The sequence below is a fragment of the Hypanus sabinus genome, chromosome 14 (assembly GCF_030144855.1).
Source record: "Hypanus sabinus isolate sHypSab1 chromosome 14, sHypSab1.hap1, whole genome shotgun sequence".
Lineage (NCBI taxonomy): Eukaryota > Metazoa > Chordata > Chondrichthyes > Myliobatiformes > Dasyatidae > Hypanus > Hypanus sabinus.
In genome coordinates this window covers 11,572,518-11,584,153 of record NC_082719.1, presented here as the reverse complement: position 1 = coordinate 11,584,153, position 11,636 = coordinate 11,572,518, and the positions used below count along the sequence as shown (strand labels likewise).

At 40.1% G+C, this 11,636-nt stretch overlaps 1 protein-coding gene across 5 annotated transcripts in view; it reads left to right on the top strand.

Moving 5' to 3' along the window:
- Positions 1–11,636, top strand: part of ndst3 (N-deacetylase/N-sulfotransferase (heparan glucosaminyl) 3) — a 595,362-nt gene that overhangs the window by 132,116 nt on the left and 451,610 nt on the right. The gene's annotated exons all lie outside the window — the stretch shown is intronic.

Below are 11,636 nucleotides of genomic sequence, written 5' to 3'. Positions count from 1 at the left end.
CATAACATCAATAGATGAAAAATTCTGAGACAGTTCTGTTGTTTTTACAGGAGATGTCTTTACAATAATGTACAAGTAAAAATTAGCATTCGGATCTATCATGAATGTGCTTCTGAAAGAAAGGTTCAGTTCATTGTGGTACTTCATTACTCTTACTTGGGGCATGGCCATGCATATTTTAATGAACAGGCTTTCCTGTTATGCATAATAAATCAGTAATTATTAAAAGGATCCTGACAGCCACATGTGAATTTACCTCCATCCCTTTACAACAGTTCCACATTAAGTTGTAATTAGGTGGATGCATCTTGTTTATTAGTCTGCTATATGTAATGAAAACACTCCTGTTCAGAGGGCAGGTCTCCAGTCATGATGAACTTCCTGAAGTGCAATTTTAATCCACAGGGGAATGAAATTCCTTCGATTTAACCTAATCTAATGGTGATAATTAGCTCCAGACAGTTCAGTATTGTAATATTGCAAGGAGTGAGGCTTCATTTCACTGTTTATGCTGGACACTCTCCCAAAGCAAGCACCATTGATACGCATCTTATTATTTCTTAATTTGAAGCCTGATTGTAAATGTTCATTGAACCTTAGGTTGAAATATCATTTTCAAAAAGCATTTAAATAATATAATGAGATCCAAGATTAAACAATCTTTTGTTTTTAAAGGCTTGCTTGATCCAGTGCTGTGAAATTGACTGTTATCTGTCTCAGGTGAAATGAGCAGGAAACAACAGCTCTGACAGTGACTGATGATACATTTTCTCGGCAGTTTTTATATTGAAACAGTTTTTGTAATGACTTCAAGTATATTGAATGATGCAATGCTTTAGGCACTGTCCATTTGTTATTGGTATTTAAATCCATCATTGCAATCAAATGAATTAAATTGAGTTTGATTTTCTTATCATTAAATTCCTGCTGATATCTGGCCCACAATATAAAATTTATACGAGGTGTAGGAAATTATATGTCCAACATATAATTCTCCGTAACTTCCTCCAACAGGCTCCCACTACCAAACACATTTTTCCCTCCCCCCCCCCTTCTGCTTTTCACAGGGATCGCTCCCTACGCGACTCCCTTGTCCACTCGTCTCCCCTGCCCCCCCCATCCCTTCCCACTGATCTCCCTCCTGGCACTTATCCTTGTAAACGGAACAAGTGCTACACCTGTTCTTACACTTCCTCCCTCACCACTATTCAGGGCCCCAGACAGTCCTTCCAGGTGAGGCGACACTTCACTTGTGAGTCAGCTGGTGTGGTATACTGCGTCTGGTGCTCCCGGTGTGGCCCTTTATATATTAGTGAGACCCGACGCAGACTGGGAGACTGTTTTTCGCTGAGCGCCTATGCTCTGTCCACCAGAGAAAGCAGGATCTCCCAGTGGCCACACATTTTAATTCCACGTCCCATTCCCATTCTGATATGTCTATCCATGGCTGCCTCTACTGTCAAGATGAAGCCACACTCAGGTTGGAGGAACAACACCTTATATACCGGCTGGGTAGCCTCCAACCTGATGGCATGAACATTGACTTCTCTAACTTCTGTTAATGCCCCTCCACCCCTTCTTACCCCAACCCTGACATATTTAGTTGTTTGCCTGTTCTCCATCTCCCTCTGGTGCTCTTCCTCCCCCCCCCCTTTCTTTCTCCTGAGGCCTCCCATCCCATGATCTTTTCCCTTCCCCAGCTCTGTATCACTTTCACCAATCACCTTTCTAGCTCTTAGCTTCACCCCACCCCCTCTGGTCTTCTATCATTTTGCGTTTCCCCCTCCCCCCACTACTTTCAAATCTCTTACTGACTTTCCTTTCGGTTAGTCCTGACGAAGGGTCTCGGCCCGAAACGTCGACAGCGCTTCTCCCTATAGATGCCTGCTGTGTTCTACCAGCATTTTGTGTGTGTTGTTATATAAAATTTATCCTAACTTATGCTAAGATGCCAAGGCCTAATGGGACATTTGGTTGGAAAATGGAAACATTACTTTGTGCAATAGAAGGTTCTCTTATCTGGTTAGAGCATCTGGTAGGAGGCAGCGAGAGGGAATTAAAAGATCCTTTTCTGGTAGGTTGCCAATGACTAGTGGTGTTCCACAGGGTTTGATGTTGGGATTGCTTCCTTTTATGCTGTATATCAGTGATTTAGGTGATGGAATAGATGGCTTTGTTGCTAAGTTTGCAATTGATATGAAGATTGGTGGAGGGACAGGTAGTGTTGAGTAAACAGGTAAGCTGCAGAAGGACTTATACAGATTAGGAGAATGGGCAAGAGAGTGGCAAATGAAATACAATGTTGGAAAATTCATGGTCATGCACTTTGGCAGTAGAAGTAAATGTGCAGACTATATCTAAATAGGGAGAAAATCTGAGATGCACGGTGACTTGGAAGTCATGAGGAACATTTGATAGCTCTGGGTCTGTACTCTGGAATTTAGAAGGATGGGAGGGTGGATATTATTGAAATCTTTCAAATGTTGAAAGACCTAGACAGAGTAGATGTGGAAAGGATGTTTCCCATGGTGGGGGAGTCTAGGACAAGAGGGCACAGCCTCAGGATAGAGGTGTGTCCATGTAAGAAGAGTTGCAGAGAAATTCCTTTAGCCAAGGGGTGGTGAGTGTGTGGAATTTGTTACCATAGTCAGCTGTAGAGGCCAAGTTATTGGGCCTATTTAAGGCTGAGCTTGATAGGTTCTTGATTGAATAGCACATCAAAGGTTACAGAGAGAAGGCCAGGGAGTGGGGGGAGAAAAGAGGATCAGCCATGACTTAATAGCAGAGTTGACTCAATGGGCCAAATAGCCTAATTCTGCTCCTATATCTTGTATAGTTATTGTGGACTAGGAGAACAAAGATTCCTCTGCACCTTGTTATGTTATCAGGAATCTGTAAATGTTTACTACTAATGCTAATGTCACTGACAATTGACCACACAGCCTTCAAACACTGGCCATTGATGTACCTCTAAAAACATTGCAAATTCTATAACATGCTAACTAAAGGTGTGTAACCTGGATGGGTTTTCTCTGAAGCTGGGGTACACAGTTCCATTCCCTAAGGACACTTCATATTTTACTTTCGATGTGTATACATTCTCTGGTCTCAGATACAGGGCAAGGCTTGGATGATGTTTGCAGATGATATGGAATCAGTTCAGGGAAAAGATGGTGATGAATAGTTCTGGGAAGAAAGTCAGTTTAGTGAAATGGACTGAGCATGGCAACTGGAAGGTAATGCAGAGAAATATGAAATGATGGATCTCTGAAATGATGGAATTCTCTGCCACAGGAAACAGTTGAGGCCGGTTCACTGGCTATATTTAAGAGGAAGTTAGATATGGCCCTTGTGGCTAAAGGGATTGGAGGTAGGGAGAGAAAGCAGGTACAGGGTTTTGAGTTGGATGATCAGCCATGATCATACTAAATGGTGGTACAGGCTCGAAGGGCCAAATGGCCTACTCCTGCACCTATTTTCTATGTTTCTATCTGGGGAGGGCTGAAATGGAAAGCCAGTAATCAATAATGTATTCTACATCACAAGCATTTATCAGTACAGACAAACGATAATTACCTTTCTCAATCCAGATCTGATTGAAACTCACTGAAATTCATCAATTTCAAGGCCAGAACTGGGTCTTGTTTCTGATCATTCAAGCCTTTGTGCTTGAATGTTGTCATTATGTAGCAGATGCAAATGATCAGGATGTGGTATAATCACAAACATGCCATTATCAACAAGTCAAAGCAAAAAGGGTGCATGTTGAATCATGTCCAAACTAGAAAGCACTGATGAGATGTCTTTTCTATAGAACGTTTAGTTTTCTGATTATCCATTAAACCTATTGGATACAATTGCTCTCAACTGTAAAATGTATGAGGTAAATGTAAATTTCACTGTGTTGGGTATTTCATATTTTATGCTATTTTCCTTTCATCTGATTCAATAACATGTGGCACTTTTAAGCAAAAGTAATCCCAAGGATTATTATAAATAGACCTCAGAATACAAGATGCTAAGTCAGAAAGGGAGATATAAAGATGAATGTCAGAAAGATTGGTTAAATAAATAGGTTCTGTGTACTATTTTTAAGAAAGAACAAAAAGGTTAAGTTGAAACATACAGCATGAGATTGTGTAACTGTGAGAGACCATAAGACATTGGAGAAGAATTAGGCTATTCAGTCCATCAAATCTGTGCTGCCATTCCATCATGGCTGATCCCAGATCCCACTCACGCCATACACCTGCCTTCTTGCCATATCCTTTGATGCCTTGATCGATCAGGAAACTATCAACTTCCACCTTAAGTATACCCACGGACTTAGCCTCCACCACAGTCTGTGGCAGAGCATTCCACAGATTCACTACTCTCCAGCTAAAAATATTCTTCCTTACCTCTGTTCTAAAAGGTTACCTCTCAATTTTGAGGCTATGCCCTTCTAGTTTTGGATATCCCCACCATAGGAAGCATCCTTTCCACACCCTGTCTAGTCCTTTCAACATTTGGTAGGTTTCAATAAGATCCCTCCCTCTGCATTCTTCTAAATACCACTGAGTACAAGCCTAAAGCTGCCAAACACTCCTCATATGTTAACCTTTTCGTTTCTAGAATCATCCTCGTGAACCTGTTCTGGACACTCTCCAAAGACAGCACATTCTTTCTGAGATATGGGTCCCAAAATTTTTGACAACACTCCAAGTGCTACTACTGTCTTATAAAGCATTAGTATTATCTCCTTGCTTTTATATTCTATTCCCCTTGAAATAAATGCCAACATTGCACTTGCCTTCTTTATCACAGACTCAACCTGGAAATTAATCTTATGGGTGTCTTGCTCAAGGACTTCCAAGTCCTCCTTCACCTCTGATGTTTGAAACTTCTCCCCATTTAGATAATAGTCCTCACTGTTGTTCCTTTTATCAAAATGTATTATCATATATTTCCCAACGGTATTCCATCTGCCACTTTTTAGCCCATTTTCTTCTAATTTGTGTAAGTCCTGCTGCAATCACATTGCTTTCTCAGCACTAACTATTGCTCACTTATCTTGGTATCATCTGCAAACTTTGCCACAAAGCCATCAATTCCATCATCCAAATCATTGACAAACAATGTGAATGCGATCCCAATACTGACCCCTGAGGAACACCACTAGTTATTGGACCAAGGTGAACAGAGGTTAGAATTTCCTCCCTTGACCAATGATGTTGAATGATGTGGTGAAGCAAAGGGAAGATGGGCAGACGGCAAAAGAACGTAGCTACAAGGGATTCTGCAGATGCCATAAATAGTAAAATGCATGAGGCTGAGACCCTTTATCAGGACTGAATGTAGGTTTGCTCTGGGTTATGAACAGTCCATACTAATTTTGTGGAGACGGGTGAGATGGATGAGGATGGATTTAGTGGCTGCTTTCTGAATGAGGCATCATCTACCAGATAAGAATGGGTACATATGAATGCATCACACCCACCTGCTCACCACACCAACAAGCTGCAACAATCTCAGGCCAGCTTGAACTGAGCAATGCTGGGAGCACTGGACGACTGAACTCATTCATTAAATCAGTGAGTTTGGCTGGCGGTCAGTCTTCCTGTCCCTTCTCACCCCTTTCTGTGATCCTTTCCCAAACAGTTTTTCCCCATTCTCTGTTATGAACAGTTCTCATTGGTAGTAGTCTGTCACCACCCGGGGACTGCCTGTTGTCTGAATGAAGGGAAGTGATGGGTGGAGTTTGCAGAGGTTAGGCAGGAATGGCCATTGAAATTATACACAAGAAAAGAAATAACAATTTTAATATTCCTAGTTGATATTATGGCTGATGGTTGCTTGGAAGGTAAAGGTGGATATACAAACACAAATCCATATTTCTTGACCAGCGGAGCATATGAGAGGTCAGTGGTAATAGCATAGTGAGTGATGAGACAAAGACATATAAACATTCAGGGACAAATGGTGACAGATGTGGATGATTTTATGGAGCTGAATCTAAGTGATCAATGAAGAAGATATGAAATTAACAAAAAATAGCACAGAACATTATGAACAGCCTAATACACTGACCTTATGAAAGAATGAAATTGGTGATAACAGAGACTTAGTGAATCTTGTCAGTCAAGAGTTGGAGTAAGTTACTATTGATCCAGAACTGGATATTGTACATATGGAGATGAAGATAATAGCAAGGCAAAGCTTGGTGACTCCAGAAAACTTGAGGAATCTGATCTGGGAATATGAATGACACCATGAGGAGAAGGGGGTGGAGGAATAACTGAAGAATGAAGAAGAAAATATACTTATGTGAATCCACCAATAATATGATGAAGGAAAGACCAGCTGGAAATGCACTGGCAACATTCATTTCATAAAGTTGTAGAAAAGCAGTAGTGAACCCATTGTGCCTATCTAGTCTCTTTGAACAGATGAGTTACTCTGCCTTTCCATTTTTCCATAGGACTGCAAAAGATTTCACTTCTTGATAAAAATCCAGTTCCTTTGAAGATGTTAAGTGTTATGTAAGGGTGGAGCATATAGGCTTCAGTGATGATAAAGGCAAAGTATGAATTAACACCTCAAATGAACATTATGATCAATGAGTTCAATTGAAACCTCACTATTACTGTATCTATAAAGCTGTTTGGTATAGTCTCTGGTGAACATTAGTTTAGCAAATTCATTAAACTGATTAGTTTAAGACTTTCTTAAATGGAATTTGACAAAAATATGTAAATGAGTCCATGTGTTCTGGGATCAAGTACCCCAGCTGGTTTCTTCCCCAGTCTAAGTATTATTTCTGACAATGTACCAGAGTGATCTGCTACTCAGCATAAGCATACATAGCAGGCTCAATATGTCAAATAATCTAATAACTCTTTGCATTAAACCCATAGCCCATATGATTAATGTGCCTCACTTCTATACTGAGCGGTGAAGGTAGCAAATGAGTATCAATAGCCATTAATCCAGTGAAATGTAATCCTAGGTCATTTTTGTTGAACTAAAGATGAAGAATTTATCTTGGGTCACTGGCATTAATTATCTACATGCCAGTTGCATTTGACTACTGCATATTCAGTTCTGTTGATTTAATTTGAACCTGAATCTTGAGGAGCCAATACCAATTGTAGTTCATTCTATCTGATTTTTTCAGAGTTTGGCAGGGAAAAATACCTGTCTGTTTGAGGAGTTTGTATGGTGTAACTTATCCAGTAGCTTGCCTGAATTAATACCTTCAAATTTACAATTTGACTAAGGGTCAGGAAGGAAAAACATGACTACAGCTCAGATGAAAATCCTAAACTTCAGTTACGTGTGACTCCCAAATCAAGTAGATCCATTCTGTAACAGCCTGTTCTCAGCTTTCCATTCAAGTAGAAGAGCATTGGTTTGTGGAGAGTTGGAAAAAATAGGTAGAAAAATCTTAAGAATAGTGAAACAATTATTTTTGCCTTCCAGTTTGACAGATGAAATAGCAGCAATATCTGTGTAATGACAGTAACAAAATTTCATCCCAATATAGTATACTTCCCTCAAAGAAACATGTAAGGTGAACTATTTTGTGATAAAATGAGTCAGTAACATTTTACAGTCAGTGCTGCTGCAATTCAGTGGAGATTTGGATCACATTGACAACGATGGAGAAAATGGTAGCATTTTCAGCCGTCTGGTGTGACAGGATGATAATAAAGTCTCTATCCACATTAAAACATATAACAAAAATGACAGTAGGTAAGAATTTAGGGGAAAAAATTCAATGTTTGAATAGCATTCAAGTGAAGCGAATTTAGAGGGAAATGGCTTGCAGTGAAGAAAAAGTGAGCGTAGATGGGTGGAATTTGTGCATGAAGCCGATTCAATTTGAAACTTTATTCCAGGATGATTGATTTATATATAGTTCTAGCTAAGGTGAGTACTCTTTAATGTATGTGAGTAATATCAAAATTCAACACATTACCACCATTTATTGGAAATTGCACATGCCCTGAGAGTCCAAATTGTAGCAGCTAGTCTTTACAGACAATTGCAGTATAAGTCTTGCCAGATGCCACATTAATAAGACTATCAGTCTCTGTACTCTGAATATTCACTGGAAGTATGTAGCAGCGTCAGATCAAGGCTTAAGTCAGTGTGTGATACGTGTGAATACTGACATTTTGAGCTCATCATTCCAGTTAATCCTTGTTTCAATATTACAAGCCGGTGAAGATACACTCCCATCCTTGCTTCTTCCACTGCTGCTTCAACAGGTAGTTTGCAAAATGTGCTTTCTGTGCTACTGTGGAAGTCACAGTAAAGCAAGGGTAACCTTGGGCTGTTGAGTGATTCTGCTCGAGATGCCTCTGGTTACCACAAAATACCCACAATAACAAATAAGACCACTACAAAATAACTCCTTCAAATCCAATTTACACGTAAAAGCCAAGCGCATCTGATACCATAGTCAATAATTAATAGTGTATTCCCCAAGATGTTTATATCCAATGGATTTCAGCTGGTCCCTGTGTACCAATTTATTGCTGCCACAGTGGCTGCTGCATGGCAGGTAAATGCTGCTGATCTTCAGTGGAAACACAGAAAACCCACAGCACGATACGGGTCCTTTGGCCCACAAAGCTGTGTCAAACGTGTGCTTACTTTAGAAATGACCTCGAGTCACCCAAAGCCCTGTATTTTTCTTAGCTCCATGTACTATCAGTCTGTGACTGGAACAAATGAGTACTCCCGTTCTGTAAAGTATGGATGCTAAATACAGCACAAGGTCCTGTGGAAATTGCTGCTAAGTTCCTCAATTTTCCGTTGGCTGGATTCCCCTCTGATTAGCTCTGGATTCTCTTATCTCTGGATACGTCAAGAATTGCTGTGTGCTTGTCTGTCTGCTCCATCAAAGTCTACATACATAGTATGTAGGTACCACACTTGGTGCCAAGAACAAAAGTGCTCATGATAATACTGCTAACAGGGATTATTATAGCATTATAAATAGAGAGATACACCTGTGTACCATCTTCACACTAACTGTGCTAATATCTTCAGAGATCTTTGGATGTACTCCAAAGATCTTTGTTCCTCAGTACTTCCAAGCTCTGAATCTTCATGGTATATACATCCTACTCTCACTCGCTCTGCCTCAAGAGATCATCAAATACTTATCAAGATTAAATCTCATATGTCTTTACCCTGTCCAACTAACTAATCAATATGATATGAACCTAAGACTACCCTCCTCGCAGTCAACAACATCAATGTTCATGTAAACTGCATACTTACTGTACTGACATCAAAGTAATTAATGAATGTGACAAACTGCAAGGCTTCAGCAGTTTGTCCCTCTGGAGGGAGGGTTGAGTTTGTAGCATTGGCTGGAGCTGGTGGGGATCTGTTATGGGAAGCGGTTGTATATGATGGAGGTGGAGAAGTGAATCTGAATCAGAATCCGGTTTAATATCACTGGCATATACTGTGAAATGTGTTGTTTAGTGGCAGCAGTATTACTCTGCCCTTGAACAAGAGTTTTCCCTGTTTCTCAGACTACACAGATAGATAACTCCAGTCCCAGCATAGCTGTAGTTGAAGGTGGTTTTATTATACACCAATGCATTACAGTATGCAGATAGCCAGTTTCAAAAGGCAGTCCTTTGCATTCTCATGAATGGTAGATTCAAATACTGATCAAGACTCCCTTGACTTCCAACAAATTGATTCTAACTGATTGAAATGTACAAATGATATAAAATGGCCACCCTGATGATGAAAGGTAATTGCCTAATAATGTGATAATGAGCAGTCAACAGCTGTGAGCATACAATCAGAGGGATCCTGTAATTGAAGATATCATAGCAATCCAGATCAGCAAAGACATAACGTATATTACAATACATGATAAAAATTATACGTTACAATGAGAAGTTTTATACATTACAATGAGAAGTGTGTATTATAAATTGAAAAATAATCCGCTAGAGGCAGATACAATTGTATCATTTAAGAGACTCTTAGATGGGAACATGGAGCTTAGTAAAATAGAGGGCTGTGTGATAGGGGAATTATAGCAGTTTCTAGAGTAGGTTACATGGTCAGCACAACATAGTGGGCCGAAGGGCCTGTAATGTGCTGCAGATTTTCTGTTTCTATATTTTCTAAATAGGTAGTGCAAAAAAAGGAAGATTTTATATATATAAAAAAAAGTGAAGTGGTGTTCATGAGTTCATTGTCCATTCAGTATCTGATGGTGGAGGGGAAGATGATGTCCCTGAAACATTTAGTGATTTTCTTCAGGCTCCTGTACTGCCCCCTTGATGGTAATAATGAGAAGAGAGCATGTCCTGGGTGATGGATGCTGTCTTTTTGAAGGTGGCACCAATGCTGAGAAGATTAATGCCCAAGATGGATCTCGCTGAATGTGCAACTTCCATTAGCTTTATCCGATCCTGTGCAGTGTCGATCCCTCCGCCTCCCCTCCCACGATACCAGACTATAATACAACCAGTTGAAATATTCTCTACGATACATCTGCTGAACTTTGCTAGAATCTTGGATGATATACCAAGTCTCCATAAACTCCTAATGAAGTATAGCCACTGACAAGGCTTCTTTGTAATTGCATCAATATGTTGGGCCAAGGATAGATTTTGACACACAGAAACTTGAAACTACTCACCCTTTCCACTGCTGATCCCTTGATGAGGACTGGTATGTGTTTCCTCAATTAATCCTTCTACAGATTGAGGTTATGGTTTGGGAAGGATGGGTGGTGGGTTGTTATAAAGTTGTAAGGTAGAAAGGAATTGGTGAATTTGAGTTTGTTTTATCAGAAGTATTTAGTTGGAGATAAGTTTGTGGTGTTGATTTGAGTTGGCAGGGCTGGAGTTATAAAGTAGCTAACACTTGGTGGAGGTTGAGGTTGTATTGATGGGTAGAACTTATGAGGAGATTTGATGGCGATGTAGGGAATCATTGGTTAGGAGATGGGATTATGTGGATAATGTTGTGCTATGGGAAAGGTTAATTTCATGTGGGGAGGGATACGGGCAGGGATGACGTGAGTTTGTGATATAGGGTTGGATGAAGCTAGGTGTGAGGAAGAGTTGGTGTACTATGAGTGTATGGTGTTTTATGGTATTGATTCAGGGTAGGATGTGGAGATGAAGAGAATGGATGGAACATGTATTCAAGGGCTGATGTGAGCTTGGTGAGAACAGTGTTGTGAAAAGGAATTGATGACAGTTGAGTTTTTGGTGTTGGTATTGTTGGGAAGAGCTGTGGTTTTGTAACAATGGATTGGTGAAGAATGGGATAGTATGATCACTAGAAGTTGATTAATAAGAGGGAGTTTGTGGTGTGGGTTACTTTGGTGGCTGCCTGGGGTGAATGTGTTGCATTGGAAGGGCTTCATGCGGGCACAAGATGAAGTTGTACACTTGGTGAAATCAGCGGGGAGTTGATACTTTTGGGCTCTGATTTGTTATAAGTAGAAGAGGCAAATTCTTGCACTATCTACAGCTTATACATTGGCGAAGAGAGGTGGGATGTGAGAAATATAATTAGGTACGAGGATAAAGTTACTGATTTGAGTTTCTACATTTAAGTTTGCTTGACTCCCCTCTGATTAGCTTCTGTAAATCTGGTTACAA